Here is a 21,844-nt window from a genome sequence, read left to right as displayed (position 1 = left end):
TTGTGATGCCACTGAGCCTGCCAACATCAACAATTGGAGGCAGCCTCCCATTTTCAACAGCTTGATCCCAGAGCATCTGTTACAGGTTGGGCTCCCTGGGAACAGACTTTAAGATTGGCATGCAGGAGGTTGAGCAGGCAGTTTGCACAGGAATGACTCCCGTACGGGTGAGGAAAGCAAGAACAGCCAGAAGGAAAGATTGGGCTGTGATACAACTGAAATGGAGGCTCAACAGGGAGCTCTGGAGCGGGATGGCCCTGCAGTGTTGTCCCAACAGAGGCACAGGAAAAAGCCCTTTACAGCCACTCCAATTGATCCATCATACCATAGATCACATGCCATTTCCCTGAGCGTAATTATAGGTGAGCTGAATTCCTTCAGCTGTGTCAGTTCTCGGAGAGGGACTGAGCTGTGAGCTCTCAGCAGGAACACACCAGGTATCAGCATACATGTCCTGGGTGACATGCCACAGAATCCACAACAGCATCTGATCTCCATGGAGCTGAGACTTAATCTTATCAGAACACCTGTGACTCTAGTGCATGCTATTAAGTGCTTAAATCCCAACCACAGTTATCTAAACACTTGAACAAAGAACGTTTGTTTATTCAAATGACATGTTATTATTCTAAGGCACATTGTGAACAGATCCAGTAGTTCATACTGTATCACTCTGTATTTCACTGGAGTGATACTTGTTCTCATAAAAATATAATCTGTGGAGTTGTCCTCCCCAGATCTTCACCAAGGAGCCGGTGTGAATCAGGCCCAGGGATTGATTTTCTGGCTCTGATATGACTCTTCTCTGGAGGAGCTAATTATAGTTGACGAGAAGATTTCTGGGTGTGCAGAGTCTTGTCTTCTGTTTGGTGTCTGTTCAGAATGACAAACAAACGAGCAGTAATTAGCACTTGTCAGTTCAGACCAGCCCTGCTTACCCAGACACGGGACTGAGGTCTTCAGCCTGCAAACGTAGTACTGTCTGCCTTTGAACCAATCAGAGTGGGGCCCATGTTGTTCTAGAAGTCACAGACTCCTCTGTAGGAGCCCCTGGAATTTGTCTGGTCTGCTTCCCCAAGGCAGATATCTGGATATTTGTGTGTGGGTCAACATGCCCTCAAAGAGGAAGTCTCCCTCTCATTAATCACTGTAAGTAAAAATATACATAAATGAAAGCTAGCATAACATGTAAAGGAGGAAATGCCTTTTGTCTTTTGTCTTTTCAGGAATTTGCCCCCAACACAAACCCTTATCTCATCACCTAGCACCATTTCTTGAAATGATGAGTTCATGTGGCTGTTTCCACCCTAGAGTATAAGCACATAGAGGACAGGAGCCACAGACTTATTTCTGTTCCAATTGTGTAAGTTTAGGAGCTGGTGGGTAGTAGTTAGGGGGATGACAGTCTGAGATAAGGGAAGACAAGAGAACTGTTGGAACCTCAGACATACGATTTGTAGAAGATTTTGTAGGAGCTTTGGCTCCTCCTCTGTTTGGACTCACACACAGCTTTGTGAATGTGATTCATTTTCCTCAGCACCACCACACCCACTGAACTTATCTACCTTTGCATAGACCTTTAGGGGCTTCATCAACTTCAGACTGCCCACCCACTCTGAAGTCCAGGAAAGAATTCCAAGCCCCCAGACAGAAGAGGTGCCTGTAGCTCCTCTTACCTCTCCCTGGCAAGTGAACTACCTGACTTTCTCAGAAGCACACAAGAAGATAGCATGTTCAACCACTTTGTGTTACGGCTGCATAAAGTTAACACCAAGACACATTCTGTGGAGTGAGTAAGAGCATTGAAGTGTGACACACGACTTCCATCACTCAGCTCTCAGCCTGCATCTATTTTTGCCTCAGCAATATTTGGAAGAGTGATGGCCTGTAAATACATATAAGTGCATAATCATGGAGTTTCACAGAAACCATTTTCATAGAATATAGAATGTGTCATTATGAAAATCTTCAGAGGTATTTTCCTCCCAACAATATACATTTTAAGAAATAAAAAAGTGGGCAAAATGACGATTAACTCATATACCAACTGATGGTAATAAATACACTCTTCACAGTATATATGTATTCACATTCCAAGCATTCATATAACAATACGTCAAGTCTACTCTCTTAGTAACTCAGATCTTAATTGATTTTTCATTGTTAGAGGAGAAAAGAAAATGCTGCCTTGGGCTCAGAATTTGATGTTTGGTTGTGGCTTACACATCTTTTGACAAAGTTTTTCAGGTTGAAGTAAAATTGTTTAGAGAATAAAGCATAGATCATTTTTACCAGGCTCCTCACCTAAGAAATTCTTCAACATTACTCCCCCATTCTCCATTCATGAAATCTTCTCCAAGACTCCTTTTTTACCTGTTTAATTCTTACTGTGATGATATAAATACTGGCAATTTTGCCCTAGAAAAGTCGAGTTGTCTTTCAGGAAGGGCATAAATTCAACTGCCTCCAGGAAGCCATCCAGGAATGTGCAATCCATACACCACTCTCTCTCTCTCTTTAAAATTCCTATAGCACCTAAAGTTCATAACACTCCTTTAAATAGTAAATTGCATAAAACTTGGTTTCAAGTATGGGTAGCATCAGCGCAACCCATTTATGTACTTCCTGAAGGCTGAACTCCTGGCTATAGAATGTCCAAATGTGTGACCCTGAGCAAGTCCCATCAACTCTGAACCTCAGTCTCTTCCCTGGGGAAGTCTCATTTCAGGGATATTTTGACGATTGAAAAAATTTCTCAGCATTGAGAAATTTGTCAGGAATGGACAGTAAAATCCACAATGCTATCAATTTATTTCATGAACAATAATTGTGAAATTCTTATCTGGAAGAGAATGCTTATAGTACTTACCAAAGTTGAATCGCCATCTTAACTAAAACTAATGTTGTAGTGTGTAGTAACTGTCCTGGTAAGCACAGGCTAGAGATATCAGACATTCTGGAAAGCTTCTATCCCAAATTCAAAACATATTAAAACAAACCACTTATGTCTGGGCACGGTGGCTCTCACGTGTAATCCCAGCAATTTGGGAGGCTGAGGTGGGTGGATCACTTGAGGCCAGGAGTTTGAGACCAGCCTGGTTAACATGGTGAAATCCCGTTTCTACTAAAAATACAAAAATTAGCTAGGCATGGTGGTGCATGCCTGTAGTCCCAGCTACTTGGGAGGCTGAGGCATGAGAATCGTTTGAACAAGGGAGGCAGAGGTTGCAGTGAGCTGAGATCGTGCCACTGCACTCCAGGCTGGGCAACAGAGCGAGACTCTCTGAAAAACAAAACAAACCAAAAAAAAAATCAAAAACAACAACAACAACAAAAGCACTGCTTATAAGCCAGTTTATGGAAAAATAAAATGATTTTTGTCTTAAAATGTGGTCTCCAATATAAAGAGATGAGTCCAAATATTTCTGTATACAGATATCTGTTGTCAGATTACATATAAGATTAAATACTAGAAAGCATCATACATTTCTAAGAAATAGGGTCTATACAATGTAATATTATTCACCCATTAGAAGAACATTTTAGAAAAATATTTAATGACATGGTAAATATTAAAAATATATAACATTATGTACAATAGAATTTTGGGTTTATTTTAATGTATTAAAATCTGAAGAAAAAAGTAGTAATTTTTAAAAAATACAGTGATTAGCACCTGGTAATGGGAACTTATTCCTCATTTGCATCTTTCTGCATTTTAAAAATTTCCACAATGTACATATATTACTTTTATAATCAGAAAGGAAGTAGTAAAGATATTCTCAAATAAATGTGATACTCCCCTGTTGAAAACATAGTTTTTAAATAAAACTTCCGGTTCTAAAGCATAATTTTTGTTAATGGCAAGAAAAATGGTGAGAACATAAGGTTTTCTCCGATACATTTTTAAAAAACAGAATTTTTTTTAATAGATTTTGTTTTAGAAATATGTTCTCCAACAACAGAAACCAGGGATCTTCAGGGTAATTACTGAATTCCAGGTCTAAGGCAGGGAAAGTACAGAATGAGCCTGGAGCATCTTAAGATGCCAGAGACTAAGGACATGCACAAACAACGACGCAGATGTAGCAAAAGACACAGGCGGCAGCTCAAAGGGCTCCCAACATCCAAATTTGGGGAAAGTTGAGCATGAAAATAATTACAGAAGTGAATTATAATCCATAGAATGAAACAGATGTCCATGAGTCTATACTGATATGAAGAAAGATGATAGCAGATACATAGATAGATACATACAGATACTTAAGTGGATACAAAGATATGTAGGTAGATAGACATATATAAATAGATGAACAGATAGAGAGTAATAGATTTATTGATTGCTTGATTGGGAGGTAAATAGAGATGAATGAGAGGGAGGAAAATCTTCTTACTGTAGAATTCCAATTAATAAAAGTAGTTTTAATTATTGTACTGTGGGTACATAAAATGTTACCATGTGATGAGGTTTGTTCTAGTTTGGCAACTTTTTGTAAATTTAAAATTATTTCAAGATCAAAAGTTTAAAGTTAAAGTAATCTAAAGAAAATGGTATAATTAGTTTATATTACGAAATTGGTATATTTATAGAAAATAGAAAAGGAGAAAAAAAATCACAACACATAGATCTATGATACAGAGATGCATTTCTACTGTCTGTGTTTTCTCCTGGCTACTTTTAAACTAATACTTAAAAGGCAAGAATCTAAAAAGATCTAAAGAGAAACTTGTGATGCATCCTGGGTTTATTCAGGTCTATGACCCCGAGCTCTTAAATAGGATGCTAGACAGCCATACTTCTGGTGCTCTGAGTCATAGAATTAAAGCCACATGTGAAAACATGGGAGGAATCAGGCCAGAATCAGGAATGCCAAAGAGGGCCTCTTCCGAACCACTCAGAGGAGGTTTCCTGCCTGGAAACCACCATCACCATCAGCTCTCCCATCTGGAGAGCATTAGCAGGAATTTCCACTGGTAGCATCAAAATCCCCTACAGGCATAAAGGAGTCTTCTGACAGTCTGGAGATAGTACTAAGATTTCCAGTGGCAGAGAAAGAGTGCAAATTATGTTTAAATTATCTAAAATTGCTTCTCTTAATATGGAAACTTGATCAAACACCATCACATCAAAAATAATTACCAGGCGTCTACCTGGTCAGTGTCATTACATGATTTGTAAGCAAACAAACAAGAGGCATTGAAACAGACTTTGCCTCTATTCGCATCCACTAGAACAGTATTTGCTCATAGGATATTGTGTGCCCCCATCCCACGCTGCCGAAATGGCAGCTTACAGCTGGACAATGGGGAAAAGCAAGCTTATAGTTCTGTGGGAGCCAGCGCAGCGATCCTGTTCTCTCCAGCAGGAACTAGGTTGTTGCTATAGCAACAACCAAATGATAGACAGATTTTTGAATGTGCTGTGGTCTACTGTGATAAGAGCTCCCAGGATATCCAGTCAGTATTTTCAAAGTGTGCTAAAACATGCACACTGTGTAATTATACTAAATGCTATGTTTCAAGATCAATTTTCAATGCCTTTCTTTTAAAAATTGAAATGATAGAGAATCTGAACTATTTTTAGTTCTAAATAACCGTTTGTGCTAATATCAGTTTTATTCACTACCATGTCAAGTCAAAACTTCCATTCTTTGTGCAGCACTTATATGCTTTAAGGAAGTTTGAGCCGAATTAATGAAAAAGTGTAATGTCTCCAAGATAATAGTAACTTCTTGCTGAGGTGAATTTCATGGCAGGTGTTGTATAGGTTCTAAGAAATCAACATAGTGAAAACAGGGTAGAATGCTTTTGACCTTCTCTTGTTCTATATATTTGGCTTGTTCTGTTAAGAAAATAGTGTAACTACAAAGCAATTTCATTGCGGTTGAACTAGAAATGAATAATGCCCATAGTACAGTAGCATTTCTACGCAATCAAGATTCAATTCTCCAAGTTTTACGCAAAATGACCCTGACTTCAATACATCTAAAATACTTTTAACACCCCACATTAGAAAAAAATGCAGTGAGATTCTTAGAACTGCTAAAATTTGGAGCAAGTAGCTTCCTCAGATCACTGCTTAGCAAAGACCCTCATCATCATTTATGCCATAGCTAAGGTCTAAAGGAAAAATCTTAAAATCCAGGCAAAACTTTTTGTGATTTGTAATCATAATTTAAGTTTCTTGGATGGAATGCAGATTGGCTTTACCAAGAACCACAGGTTAAAAATCATCTATCTTGAGGCGAAGATTTTCAGACTGATAACTGATTTTTTTTTCTTTCTTTTTATAGAGTTGGGGACTCACTCTGTTGCCCAGGCTGGAGTGCAATGGCACAATCATAGCTCAAGCAACCTTGAACTTCTGGGCTCAAGTGATCCTCCTGCCTCAGCCTCCTGAGTTGCTGGGATTCAGACTGATTTTCTTAAATAAAAGTTTTATTGCAGTATGTTATATTCAAATAGAAAGAAGTATCCATATCATAAGTATAATCAGCTTAATTCATTTTTGCCAATATAACAACATACTGTGTAACCAGCACCTAGCTTAAGAAACAGAACAGTATAAGATCAAAAGGAGGCCCTCGCTTTGCATATGGGGGATGACTAATGATCCCCCAATGATAACTATATCTTGACTCCATGGGTTAGTTCTGCCTGTGTCTAAACCTTATATAAGTGGAATCATACAGTATGTGCTGTGTTTGGCTCATTTAACTTAACATTATGTTTGTGAGATTCATCCAAGCTGTCACTTACAATAATTATTTGTTCATTCTCATTGCTGTATAGTATTTGATCCATGGATTCATTGGAAGAAAGATCTGGGTCAACTCTAGGAAATGGTTATAATTTTCAAAATAACTTTTTCTTGATGCTAGATAGCAAAAGAAGTAACAGAAAGTTGGGAGGTGCAAATGTGCTTTTCTTCGAAATTTGAGTGATCATTATTCCATTTTACTGTTTGGTGGGAGTTAGAGCAAACTTCAGACATGATAGACTTTAAGAACTGAAAAGTGAAGAGAAATATCAGTATTTTTTAAAGTCATCCTAATTTTTTGTGTGTGATATGTTCAAATCCCACATATTTTTCCACTTCTTAAATGCATCCTGGTATTCAGTAGAAATGTTTCAGCAAGATGCTAATTTATTTCTTCTTCTTTTTTCAGTCTAAAAGGCCTAAAATGATTATTGGCAAGGAAAAAAATAACACCCTGTCAGCATGGATATTTTTATATGACCAGTCAGAAGAGGCAAAATTTCCATACCTCTGGACCTGTTCTTTATCTTCAGAGATGTCCCCGTTTTTATTATGATTGTTGGAATTGTCAAGGGACAATTTGCAACAGCTCCAAAATAAATATATTATTTTCAGAGCCTGTAACATCTTACACAAAGCACAACTCTAAATTTAGATTGCTTTCTTAGAGATTGCTTCTACAAATTTCTACCATATCATCTAAGAGGAGATAACATGGTCAATGATTCATTCAAATGCCTAATATTCTGAATCTCATTTCCATAAAGAAAAATGTGGCCTCTGTGTCTAAAGGCAAATATAGACCAAGGCTTAAAAGTCAAAATTAATTCTACTTTTTACACTCTGCTGCATTAACTAACGAATCAAATACAGGCTCTCTTTTCTGAATATAAGAGCTTTAGAAACCAACAGAAAAGAAACCAGGAAAATATTTTATCTTACATTTACTCCAAAAGATTTAAAAATAAAATTCTATTTGCCTCTGGGGTCAAGACTAGCTATGAGACTTTTGGATCTTGGTTTTCTTATAAAGTGAAAGGATTTGACTATACAGTCTAAGTTTCCCTCCAAAACTAACATGCTTTCTTTCTATTTCAGGAATAATAAATCAAGTTGTGAAAGCCAGGTCAAAGCAGAGGCCAGGAACTTGGGTGATTACAGTTAGAGGGAGCAGAAGCCCTGGCAAGTCGGCAACAGGTTAAGAATAAATAATTCGACCTCTAGGGATTTGGGAGAGGATTTGGGATCTAGGAACGCCAATAGATATGCCAAAATGAGCCTAATCCTAGTGATCTTTGAATTTCCTGCTGAGTAATGGTGTGTGCAAGACACAATAGCAACAAAAAACTGAGTCTGTCCCACGTGGAGGCAGAGTTCGGGGAACAGACATGACAGGAAGGTGTAGCTCCTCTGCCCTGTTGGAGAGAGGAGCAATTCAGGGTAGGATATGGGATTTGAATTTTTTTAATACAATTTATAAATAATAGGAAAGTTGAAGAAAATTGCAAAGATAGTACAGAGATTTCCTACCGAGTGTCGCCATTACTAAAATTATTAGTTATTATGAAACATTTTTCACAATTAATGACCCAATATGGGTACATTATTATTAACTGAAGTGTATGTTTCATTCGAATTTCCTTAGTTTTTCCTCATGTCCTTTTTTCTGTTCCAGGATCCTACCCAGGATACCACATTACGATTAATCATCACATCTCCCTAGGCTCCTTTTGGCTATGACGGTTTCTCAGGCTTTTCTCATTTTTGATGACCTTGACAGCTTTGAGGGGTATTTGTAGAATGTCAGTTGGGGGTTGGCTAATGTTTTCTTAATGAATCAGAGTTGCATTTTGGGATCTGGGGAGAAGGACTATAGTGATAAAGTGTCCTTCTCATCACATCATATCAAGGATGCATACGGTGAACATGGTTTACCGCTGCTGATGTTAGCCTTGCTCTTAACCAAAGTAGTGTTTGTCAGGTTTCTCCACTACCAATTTACACTTTTTTCCCCTCTTCATGCAGTAATATTGAGAAGGAAGCCACCATGTGCAGCCCACAGGAAAGGGTGAGGAGTTATGCTCCACCTCTTTGAGAACAAAGTATCTGCATACATTATTAGGAATAGTTATATCATCATGGACTCATGGGTATTCATTTTACAATTTGAGTTAAAATCCAATAGTACTTTATTTTCTTGTTTGAATTGTTCCAGCTTTGACCATTGGCAGTTTTTTCAGTTAACACCCTCCCATGTCCCTGTGACATACCACTATCATTGCGGAGTTGTTTCATCTGACAACTTTGGAAATTTCTGGGACCTGGGATTTGCATTTTGATAAGAGTGGCTGACCTAGGATAATTTGGTCTTATGCGCACTGTTTTGTTCCTTAGCTTTTTGTCCTGCTTAACTTTGAAATTATCCAGATAATCTTTACACTTAGACATTTTCAGATTTTACTTAAATATCAGGCAACAAAATGTAGGATTGCTCTCTAATTGCCTTATGCAAAAAAGATATTCTCCATGGCACATTATAGTCAAACTCTCAAAAGTGAATGGCAAAAAGAGAACTTTAAAAACAGCAAAAGAAAAATGTCTAGTCACTTATCAGGGAACCTCTATCAGAATAACAGAATAATAATTTCATGGAGGATGGTGAGTATTTCTCAGCAGAAACCTTATAGGCCAGGAGAGATTGAGATGGGATATTCTAAGTGCTGAAAGAAAAAGAAAACTATTAGCCAAAGATACTATACTCAGTAAAGTTTTCTTTCATAAATGTATTTCCTAGACAAACAAAAGCCGAGGAAATTCATTACCACTAGACGGGACCTACAGTACATGCTTAAGGGAGACATGTACTGGAAACAAATGGACTCTATCATCACGAAAACACACAAAAGTAAAACAAAACAAAACAAAACAAAACAAAACCTGTTAGAGACTGGGCACGGCGGCTCACACCTGTAATCCCAGCACTTTGGGAGGCCGAGGCGGGCGGATCACAAGGTCAGTATGGCAATTTCTAAAGGATCTAGAACTAGAAATTCCATTAGACCCAGCAATCTCATTACTGGGTATATAACCAACGGAATACAAATTATTCTACTATAAAGACACATGCACGTCTATGTTTATTGCAGCACTATTTACAATAGCAAAGACATGGAACCAACCCAGGTGGATCACAAGGTCAGGAGATCGAGACCATCCTGGCTAACACGGTTAATACAAAAAGTTAGCCAGGCATGGTGGTGGGTGCCTGTAGTCCCAGCTACTCGGGAGGCTGAGGCAGGAGAATGGTGCGAACCCAGGAGGCAGAACTTGCAGTGAGCCGAGATCATGCCACTGCACTCCAGCCTGGGTAGATGAGTTTCTTGTAGACAGCCTAGAGTTGAGTCATGTCTTTTTTATCCGCCAGCCAATCTATATCTTTTAGGTGAAAAATACAAAGGATCAACAAAACAAAAAGTTGGTTTTCTGAAAAATAACCAAAATCAACAAACTGAAAGCCAAGCTAACCAAGAAAAAAAGAGAGAAGACTCAAATAAATAAAATCAGAAACAAAAAAGTGACAGTAGAATTGATACCACAGAAATAGAAGAGTTCATCAGAGACTGTTATGAACAACTATACACTAACAAACTGGAAAGTCTAGAGAAAACAGATAAATTCCTGGACACACACAACCTACCCATTGAATCAAGAAGAAACAGAAAACCTAAACAGACTAATAATGAGTAAGAAAATTAAATCAGTAATTTAAAAAAAAAGTATCCCCAAAAAGAAAAGTCCAGGACTGTATAGCATTAATGCCAAATTCTACCAAATATAAACAGAAGAACTAAAACCAATTTTCTTTAAACTATTCCAAAAAAACGGATGGAACTCTTAGAACTGCTTTTGCTGTATCTCATTGGTTTTGGTGTATTTTGATTTCTATTTGTTTGAATAATTTTTTGGTTTTCCTGCTTAATTTATACCTTGATTTCTCAATGTGAGAATTCGCTGAATTCTCCCTTACTCATTCTGTGATGCCACAATTACCCTGATACTAAAACCAGACAAAGATGCAATATATATATATATAACTAAAACATCATGCTATTGGTATTAAAAAAAAACACATAGACCAATGGAACTGAATAGAGAACCTAGAAATAAGTCTACGTATTTATAGCCCACTGAGTTTGGACAAAGGTATCAAGAACATATGTTGGGGAAAGGATACCCTCTTCCATAAATGATGCTGGGAAAATTGGATAGCCATATGCAGAAGATATGCAGAAGAATGAAATTGGACTGCTATTTCTCACATTGTACACAAAGCAACTTATAATGGATTAAAGACTTTAAATGCAAGACCTGAAACTATAGAACCACTAGAAGAAAACTTACGGGGAATACTTCAGGACATTGGTCTAGGCAAAGATTTTAGCGCTATGACCTTAAAAGTACAGTCAACAAAAACAAAAATAGAAAAATGAGACTATAGTAAACTAAAAAGCTTCTTCATAGCAAACGAAAGAATCAACAGAGTGAAGAAATGACCTGCCAAATGGAAGAAAATTCACAAACTATTCATCCAACAAGGAACCAATATTGAGAATATACAAGGAACTTGATGTGGTTGGGCTGTGTCCCCACCCAAATCTCATCTTGAATTGTAGCTCTCATAATCCCCACATGTCATGGGAGGGACCTGGTGGGATGTAACTGAATCATGGGGGCAGGTTTTTCTCATGCTGTTCTCATGACTGTGAATAAGTCTCAGGAGGCATGATGGTTTTATAAAGTGCAGTTCCCCTGCACAAGCTCTCTTGCTTGCTGCCAAATAAGGCATGCTTTTGCTCCTCCTTCACCTTCCACCAAGATTGTGAGGCCTCCCCAGTCATGTGAAACCATGAGTCCATTAAATTTCTTTTGCTTTATAAATTACCCAGTCATGGGTGTTTCTTCATAGCAGTAAGAAAATGGACTAATACAGAACTCAAAAAGCTCAACAGGAAAAAATTAATAATATGTAATAAAAATGTAATCAGATTAATTACATGCAACTGGTTGCAAAGCGGGTAAAGGACAAGAATAGACATTCCTCAAAAGACATACAGATTGCCAATAGGTATCTAAAAAATGCTCAACATTACTAATCATCAGGGAAATGCAAATCAAAACCACAAGGAGATGTCCTCCTACCACAGTTAGAATGGCTATTATTAAAATGACAAGAAACAGCAAATGCTGGTGAGGTAAAGAAAAGAGAATTCTTACTGGTGGAAATGTAAATTAGTACAGCCAGTATGGAAAACAGTATGGAGGTTTTTCAAAAAAACTAAAAATATAATTACCATATGATTCAGTAATCTTGCTACTGGGTATTTATCCAAAGGAAAGGAGATCAGTATATAAGAGACACCTGTACTCACATCTTTATTGAAGCACTATTCACAATAGCAAATATATGGAATTAACCTAACTGTCCATCAACAGATGAACGGATAATAAAAAGTGGTATATATGCACAATGGAATACTATTCAGTCATTAAAAAGTATGAAATCATGTCATTTGCAGCAACATGGATGGAACTGGAAGTCATTATGTTAAATGAAACAAGCCAGGCACAAAAAGACAAATATCACATGTTCTCACTCATATGTGGGAGCCAAAAATGTTGATCCCATGAAGGTAGAGAGTAGAATGACACTTACCAGAGGCTGGGAAGGATGTGTAGGTGGCAGGGGGAGGGATAGAGAGAGGCCTGTTAACAGGTAGAAACATACAGTTAGATGGAAGGAAGAAGCTTTAGTATTCAATAGCAGAGTAGATTGACTATAGTTAACAAAAATATGTGTTCAAAATAGCTAAAAGAGAGGGCTTGAGGTGTTCCCAACACACAGAAATAACAAGTACTGGAGGTGACGGAAATCTTAAATACCCTGACTTCATCATTACATAGTCTATGCAGGTAACAAAGTATCACATGTACTCTATAAACATGTACAAACATTATGCAACATTTTTTAAAATAAAGTATAAAAAGTTATTTGGGCTAGTTTCTTCTCCCTGTTTGTTGCTGTAATATTTTTTAACACTTTCTTTTTCTTTTTTTTTTTTTGGTGGGGGTGTTTCTAATTCCTGTTACTTACTTTATTTTCTTTAGTATGCATTTGGTGATGGTTTGCTGTTTTGTTTTATTTCTATTCTGAGTTCTGTCAGGCTGTGTTTAATAGTGTCTTGCTTTCTTACATCTCTTCCCCAAGTTCCACTTCTTCTTCATTGTATACTTTTTAAATGGCATTTCTTTGAAATTAATGAAAATTTTATTTTTTGTAATTTTGGTCTCCCCCATAACAATAATTTTCAGGGGAATACTCTTCTTCTTTGGGTGTTCTTTGCTGTTCTTTTCTTCCCTTTTTGGTCGCATCTTTGTATAGATGTTGTATATAAAAGGTTCTAGTCCCTTTTCTAAAATACCATTCATATGACTGGGTGTTTTTGAGCCAGCTATCTGCAAGAGATTTTTGTAGGAGGAGTGAAGCCTGTGTAAGATTCCAAATTTGTTGCTTTCCACAAAGCACACATTCATTCTCTGCTCCTCAGCCTCCTCATGCAACTGCTTCCTGCAAAATTTTATTTCTATGCAGTTCTACATTTAGGCCACCACTTTTGCTTTGCTTTACTGTGTTACATCATTTTCGTACTGTCTTTTTTTTTCCCAATTTTTCCCTCAAGGTGAGCAAACACTTTCTCAGACTTTACTTTTGTTAGAACTTTTCCAAGTCTGCTGCCACTGAGTTCTGTTGTTGGGAGCCTTTGCTAATAGTTGTTGTATCTATATTATATTTTCTTATGCCCTTGACCTCTGAAGATTACAGCTGCCTATTGCCAAGAGCTAGTAGCTATTTTCCTAAGGCACCAACTGAAATGGATTTAATGTATTCATCTAAAACAGTGCCAAATTTGTTTTTATAGATGTAACTGTTCCCAATATTCTCAGGCTAGTTACTCAAAGAGCAGAGCCTGAGGCATAAGCCTATGTGGTATTGCTTTATTAAGCAATGTGATCTCATGCACCAGGAGTTTGAGAAAGAAAGCAAGGAATGGGAAGAGACAATGCAAGAGTGCATTCCTGGCTGGCTACCACTTCACATCAAGCAAGCCTGACTGTTCATATTTTGTTACTGTCTTTTGAGAGGCCCTTTCTGAAGCTTTTATTATAGTTGGTACATAGAAGAAACAAAAATATCCACTGACTTCCGTTGCTAAAAGGCTTGCTCCAAAAGGGGGTTAATTTTCTCACCTTACAAGTTGCACATGCATGGGCACTGCTATGGTATGAATATTTGTGTTCCGTCCAAAATTCATGTTGACACTTAACTGCCAATGAAACAATATTAAAAGGTGTGGTCTCTGAGAAGTAATTAGGCCATAAGGGCCCCACCCACAAGAATGGACTTCTGCTTTTATTAAGAAGCTGGAGGGAACTATTTAGGCTGTTTTGTCCTTTCACCTTTCACCATTTGAGGACTCAGCATTCAAGGCACCATCTTGGAAGCAGAGACCAGACCCTCATCAGACACAAAACCTGCCATTGTCTTCATTTTGGACTTCCAGCCTCTAGACCTATAAGAAATAAATTTCTGTTCTTTATAGATTACCCAGTCTCAGGTATTTTGTGATAGCAGCACTGACGGACCAAGACAGCACAAAGCTCAGACTGCTATTCTTACTAAACTTCAGAGTCAACAGAGAAGCACCAATAACAGTACAGGTGGGCAAACAGAAATCTCTATTATATGGTGGCTGCAGGACGTTAGTTGCTGAGATTCGGATGGCCACAGGTTCTGCTTTACAGACAGAGTCCCAGTTTAGGTCTGTGGTGGCACTGTAGTATTAAAAGCACTTAGGTTTTCTCTAAAACCTCTTTTTAATTTTTTTTTTCCTTTTTGAACTTGCTTTTTTTATTATTATTATGCTTTAAGTTTTAGGGTACATGTGCACAACGTGCAGGTTTGTTACATATGTATACATGTGCCATGCTGGTGTGCTGCACCCATTAATGCATCTAGGTATATTGCCTAATGCTATCCCTCCCCCCTCCCCCCAACCCACAACAGGCCCCGGTGTGTGACGTTCCCCTTCTTGTGTCCATGTGTTCTCATTGTTCAATTCCCACCTATGAGTGAGAACATGTAGTGTTTGGATTTTTGTCCTTGCGATAGTTTGCTGAGAATGATGGTTTCCAGCTTCATCCATGTCCCTACAAAGGACATGAGCTCATCATTTTTTATGGCTGCATAGTATTCCATGGTGTATATGTGCCACATTTTCTTAATCTAGTCTATTGTTGGACATTTGGGTTGGTTCCAAGACTTTACTATTGTGAATAGTGATGCAATAAACATACGTGTACATGTCTCTTTATAGCAGCATGATTTATAATCCTTTGGGTATATACCAGTAATGGGATGGCTGGGTCAAATGGTATTTCTAGTTCTAGATCCCTGAGGAATCGCCACACTGACTTCCACAATGGTTGAACTAGTTTACAGTCCCACCAACAGTGTAAAAGTGTTCCTATTTCTCCACATCCCCTCCAGCACCTGTTGTTTCCTGACTTTTTAATGATCGCTATTCTAACTGGTGTGAGATGGTATCTCATTGTGGTTTTGATTTGTATTTCTCTGATGGCCAGTGATGATGAGCATTTTTTCATGTGTCTGTTGGCTGCATAAATGTCTTCTTTTGAGAAGTGTCTGTTCATATCCTTTGCCCACTTGTTGATGCGGTTGTTTGTTTTTTTCTTGTAAATTTGTTTGAGTTCATTGTAGATTCTGGATATTAGCCCTTTGCCAGATGAGTAGATTGCAAAAATTTTCTCCCATTCTGTAGGTTGCCTGTTCACTCTGATGGTAGTTTCTTTTGCTGTGCAGAAGCTCTTTAGTTTAATTAGATCCCATTTGTCAATTTTGGCTTTTGTTGCCATTGCTTTTGGTGTTTTAGTCATGAAGTCCTTGCCCATGCCTATGTCCTGAATGGTATTGCCTAGGTTTTCTTCTAGGGTTTTTATGGTTTTAGGTCTAAATTTAAGTCTTTAATCCATCTTGAATTAATTTTTGTATAAGGTATAAGGAAAGGATCCAGTTTCAGCTTCCTACATATGATTAGCCAGTTTTCCCAGCACCATTTATTAAATAGGGAATCCTTTCCCCATTTCTTGTTTTTGTCAGGTTTGTCAAAGATCAGATAGTTGTAGACATCTGGCATTATTTCTGAGGGCTCTGTTCTGTTCCATTGGTCTATATCTCTGTTTTGGTACCAGAACCATGCTGTTTTGGTTACTGTAGCCTTGTAGTATAGTTTGAAGTCAGGTAGTGTGATGCCTCCAGCTTTGTTCTTTTGGCTTAGGATTGACTTGGCAATGCGGGCTCTTTTTTGGTTCCATATGAACTTTAAAGTAGTTTTTTCCAATCCTGTGAAGAAAGTCATTGGTAGCTTGATGGAGATGGCATTGAATCTATAAATTACCTTGGGCAGTATGGCCATTTTCACTATATTGATTCTTCCTACCCATGAGCATGGAATGTTCTTCCATTTGTTTGTATCCTCTTTTATTTCATTGAGCAGTGGTTTGTAGTTCTCCTTGAAGAGGTCCTTCACATCCCTTGTAAGTTGGATTCCCAGATATTTTATTCTCTTTGAAGCAATTGTGAATGGGAGTTCGCTCATGATTTGGCTCTCTGTTTGTCTGTTATTTGTGTATAAGAATGCTTGTGATTTTTGTACATTGATTTTGTATCCTGAGACTTTGCTGAAGTTGCTTATCAGCTTAAGGAGATTTTGGGCTGAGACGATGGGGTTTTCTAGATACACAATCATGTCATCTGCAAACAGGGACAATTTGACTTCCTCTTTTCCTAATTGAATACCCTTTATTTCATTCTCCTGTCTGATTTCCCTGGCCAGAACTTCCAATACTATGTTGAATAGGAGTGGTGAGAGAGGGCATCCCTGTCTTGTGCCAGTTTTCAAAGGGAATGCTTCCAGTTTTTGCCCATTCAGTATGATATTGGCTGTGGGTTTGTCATAGATAGCTCTTATTATTTTGAGATACGTCCCATCAATACCTAATTTATTGAGAGTTTTTAGCATGAAGCATTGTTGAATTTTGTCAAAGGCCTTTTCTGCATCTATTGAGATAATCATAAGGTTTTTGTCATTGGTTCTGTTTATATGCTGGATTACATTTATTGGTTTGTGTATATTGAACCAGCCTTGCATCCCAGGGATGAAGCCCACTTGATCATGGTGGATAAGCTTTTTGATGTGCTGCTGGATTCAGTTTGCCAGTATTTTATTGAGGATTTTTGCATCGATGTTCATCAGGGGTATTGGTCTAAAATTCTCTTTTTTTTAATGTGTCTCTGCCAGGCTTTGGTATCAGGATGATGCTGGCCTCATAAAATGAGTTAGGGAGGCTATCTAGGAAGAATCAGTAGTGGACGAGCCAGGAACAAGTGTCCAAACACCTGAGTCTGAAAAGAGCAGAAGTGGCATCAAAGAGGTGCCTAAGGTGCAGTCTGCAACACTTTTCTGGTTATCTTCTACCTTCAAGTACACTCTCTAATCAGTTACACGCTCTGAGAGGATGAGAATGACTTTTCCTTTGTTGGAAATGTTAATATTGACGTCCTAGGGATCTCACTTTCTTGGCCATTTGCCTGTGAATATTTCTAGATATTCATATAAAAAAATGATAAAATGCATGAGGGAGGGATAGGGTGATGGCCTGCTCTTCCAAAGGGGTTGATGAAGTGTTTATGCAGATGAGTACTCAATGTGACCTTAGACTATAGCCTCAATCTAGTGTGACCTTAGACTATAGCCTTAGACTATAGCCTTAGACCTTAGACTATAGCCTTAGACTATAACTTCAATCAAAAATGACTGCAATTTCAACCTAAAAATGATCAACTTTTAATATGATTTCAATGCTGACATTCGTTGATGGAGTTTAATTAATGGCCCATAATATACTCCTGAAAAGTATCTCTACTCAAAACGACTTCAAGAAAATGCATGTAATATGAAAAACTGTTACAGAGTTCTAAATTCTGCCAAATCTAGAAAGATCATAATCAAGCAAATTATATCTTCCTAAATAATCTCTAAATATTTTCAAACAGCCCAGACATAGTATCCAGAGTACTGTTCCGCTTATTGTAATTTTGGCTTCAAAGGTAAAAGTTAATTGGATATATTGAACACCCCAGCAAAACTCCAGAAGTAAAAGTCATCCATTTTAATTAGGAACTGTTCAGAGCATATCATGGTCGGCAATCATCCGAAATGCAGACCATGAGTCATTCTAATATGCAAACCACAAAGCAAGGGGCAAGATTTTTCAAAACGTGTTCTCTCCCACAGACTGGAATTTGCATTTAAAAGCACAAAAACAAATGTCTGAAAGATTTGGTCACAATATCAGCAAAAAGAAGCAAATCAAGAGAAGCGTCAGCTATTAACTGCCAAAAAGCCCTTTTGATATATGACTTGCTAAGGCACACAGAAGGGAGTTTGGATGGGGGCCACAGAGCCCTTCCAATCAACCAACCAACAGACCAAACAATTGTATGTGAGTTTAGAATAAAGTGATTGCAGATAAAATGCTGGAAAATTAAAGCTATGAGAAAAACATGTACTTCCATACTCTAATACAGAAACATATTGTTTCCTCAATTTGATGACACCATCAAATAGAAGCTGCATTATCAATTTAACAGCAGGCTTTTGGAGAAAAAAATGTGCATTTTTTTGTATCTTGTAGGCTGCTTTTTTTAATTAACTAACCACCAACAGCATACATTTCACATAGTAATTTATCATTCTTTCCTTTTGCTAAAATTTTTTTACTTACATAGACACAGAATTATTCTAAAAGACTTTTAACATTATGGTGGCACACTGCCTTTCAAAATTCATGCTTGTTTGGTTTTTGATATATTTAGCAGCTTTAGGATTACAAGCATAACTTTGAAACATTTCAGAAATATTAAATTTCCTATGATTAAACGTATAGCTTAATTTTTGTCTTATTTGAACCATATTTTGCTGATAGTCATCCAGTTCTTCTTGAAAGTCAGACAGACATTTTAATAGGTAGGTAGTCACTGTCTGAGAGATAGAAATATGAATTAATTATAGCAACTATTTCAAGCTTTCACTATGAGAGTTTTGGCAATTTCTACTTCCTTTGACTATATTGCCTGGATGTGAAAGGCATTTTTTGGTATACAAAATGACTGTATTTTTAAATCTATAGTTGTTAAGCTAAATTTCTTAAATATTTTAAGCAATGAATTACAGATCCAAAACTAAGTTAAATTGCAAATGCTACTACTACTACCACCACCACCACCACCACCACCACTACGACTAATACTAATACTCTTATAAATAACTCAATAGACATACCTGTATTTAGAGGATGCAAAATACTTTCACAACAAGGCCAAATCCATGGACATTAATCAGTGCTAGTCAATAATCATTTACAGATAATTTTCTCTTCTGGCTATAATGGAGTGGCTTGCAGCAGAATGACATTATTCCTACTGTAAATACTTACAAATTTATTTTAAATCCTTTTAAAGAAATTGGAGGGTGTCTGGGGTACTCCAAAGATTTGAGTGTCCAGATTTTGAAGGAGAGAGGAAGTTCTTAAGGTGCACCTATTTATCTGCATATTGCTTTTCTTCTCAAAATATTTTTTGATTCATGGACCATAGGAAGAGTCTGAGAAGCTGGTCAGTGAGTGACCACTAAGCGGCAGAGAAGCCAGTAATAGCTGTAGGCAACACCATAAGCCTGAAAAGACAAAAAACAGAATTTGGGCCCACCAAGGTAGCCAAGATAGGTTTTCACAGAATCAACATTCAACCTCTTTAATTTTCTTCATCACTTGTTTGCTTACTTTTGCACTGATTTCTGCTCTTCTCAGCTTTCTCTTATAGACAGCAAAGATTTGGCTCTGCCTTTTGTATTCAGTCTGAAAACCTCTGCCTTTTAATTGGAGTGTTTATATAATTTACATAAAAAGTAATTATTGAGAAGGTTGAATCTAAATAAGCCATTTTGTTATGGCTTTTCTATTATTCCCATCTGTTTTTTGTTACTCTTGGCCTCTTTTCCTGCCTTCTTCCAACACTTTTTCTTTCTCATTCAAAGAAAAAGAATTTTAACTCAATATGTAATCAGGGAGCCATTTAAAAAAATTAATACTCTAAAGGCATAAGTAGAACAACCTTAGATGTCATCATGCACTTTCCCAGGGTCATTTCTTTCCTGAAGAAAGGAGGTATATCAACAGAAAGGGAACACCAAGTTGCCACGGATTTCTATGCTTAGGCATTCTGCCCTGTTTGTGGATCTTCATTCAGAGCCAAAGTAAAAACTACCCTTTACGGTAGTCAATAGTGATGTTTAGAAAAATTCAGAGGTCAGGTATGGTAGCTCACACCTGTAATCCCAGCACTTTCAGAGACCAAAACAGGCCGATCACTTGCGCTCTGGAGGTTGAGACCATCCTGGGCAACATGGCAAAACCCCATCTCTACAAAATAAAAAATTTAAAAATAAAAAATTAAATTAAATTAAAGAAAATTTCAGCTTCTTCTTCTTCTCTTTCTAAGCACATGGTAGGATCTACTTTCCCTGCCCTTTGAAATTACGCATGGACATGTAACTTGCTTTCATGGTGAAACATGAGTTGAAATAGTAAGTATCACTTTTGGGCAGAAACTCTAAGAGCAAACAAACAAACTGCAACCTCTTCTCCAGCACCTAGATCATAAAAGCCATGTAAAGTCAGAGTCTCTGCAGCCTGAATACCTAAGTAGCTGCAACAAACCTCCTGCTGGCCGTGAGAGAAATAGAGTGTAACTAAAAAAACAGACAAAAGAAACTGTGTGGCAAGTTGCTGATTTGGGGCTGCTTATTACTGCAGCACAACTTAACTCATCCTTTCTGATACACCCTTTAGAATCTTTTGGCCAGTGTCTCACCGTCAGCAGTGGGTCAACTGCAGGCTGCTAAGGGTCAAGTGCCAGCGGCTAAGGGCACGTAAGGAGCTGCTACCAGTTCAGCGTTGGCTCTGGCGTCAGGGTCGTTGTGTCCCGACAACCTCTCTGGTAGCCGTTTCTGAGACAGCAGGTGCAGGTGCGGCCGCTTTAGCCCTGAGCAGGCTCTGCCGCTGCTTGCAGGTCTCTGCTAGCGCCCGACCCTTCTCTTCATGGACCTTGAGCCCACAGCCCAAGTGCTGGGCAATGGCAGCCTCGCACCAGCCCATCAAGGGGATCCTGAAGAACAAGACCTCCAGGACTTCCTCTATGGTGGCGTTGTCAGAACAGCCCTGCAGAAGTGTCCACGAGGAGCTGAGTAAAAAATGCCAGAAGTGTGATGTAATGAACATCCTGTCGACATATCGTCCAGCAGACAAAGACTATGGTTTAATGAAAATAGATGAGCCAAGCCCTCCTTACCATGGTATAATGGGTGATGATGAAAATGCATGTAGTGATACAGAAACCACTGAAACCATGGTATCAGATATCTTAGCTAAGAAATTAGCTGCTGCTGAAGGCTTAGAGCCAAAATATTGGGTTCAGGAAAAAGAAAGCAGTGGAGAGGAGGACCTCTTAGCTGAAGAATGAGAAAAAAACAGACAATTTGAAATGAAAAGGAAGCTTCACTACAGTGAAGGACTCAATATCGAACTAGCTAGACAATTAGTTTCAAAAGACCTACATGATGATGACGAAGGTGAAGAAATATTCTAGACTACAGATGGAGAAAGCAAGAATACTAAAGAATCAAATTAAGGATCTACTGCAAGTGACCAACGGCTAAACAAATCACGAAGTTCATAGATTTGTTCAACACTGCAACTGTTGGATATAAACCCTGTTACTATAATACATTGCTTCTGGTTTTCCACAATTCATGACTTAAGTACCAAAATGCATACCAGTTATTATAAATTTCCAAGAATTAAATGATAACCTTAGAGACTGATTAGACT

The 21,844-nt window shown here is 37.9% G+C and overlaps 1 pseudogene; it reads left to right on the top strand.

Moving 5' to 3' along the window:
- Positions 1–220: 220 nt before the first annotated feature.
- Positions 221–21,692, top strand: LOC134807856 (protein phosphatase inhibitor 2 family member B-like; annotated as a pseudogene).
- Positions 21,693–21,844: the final 152 nt, after the last annotated feature.

This window comes from Pan troglodytes, chromosome 12 (genome assembly GCF_028858775.2).
Source record: "Pan troglodytes isolate AG18354 chromosome 12, NHGRI_mPanTro3-v2.0_pri, whole genome shotgun sequence".
Taxonomy (NCBI): Eukaryota; Metazoa; Chordata; class Mammalia; order Primates; family Hominidae; genus Pan; species Pan troglodytes.
Note: the sequence above shows the minus strand (reverse complement) of the source record. Positions and strands in the feature narration are given on the sequence as shown.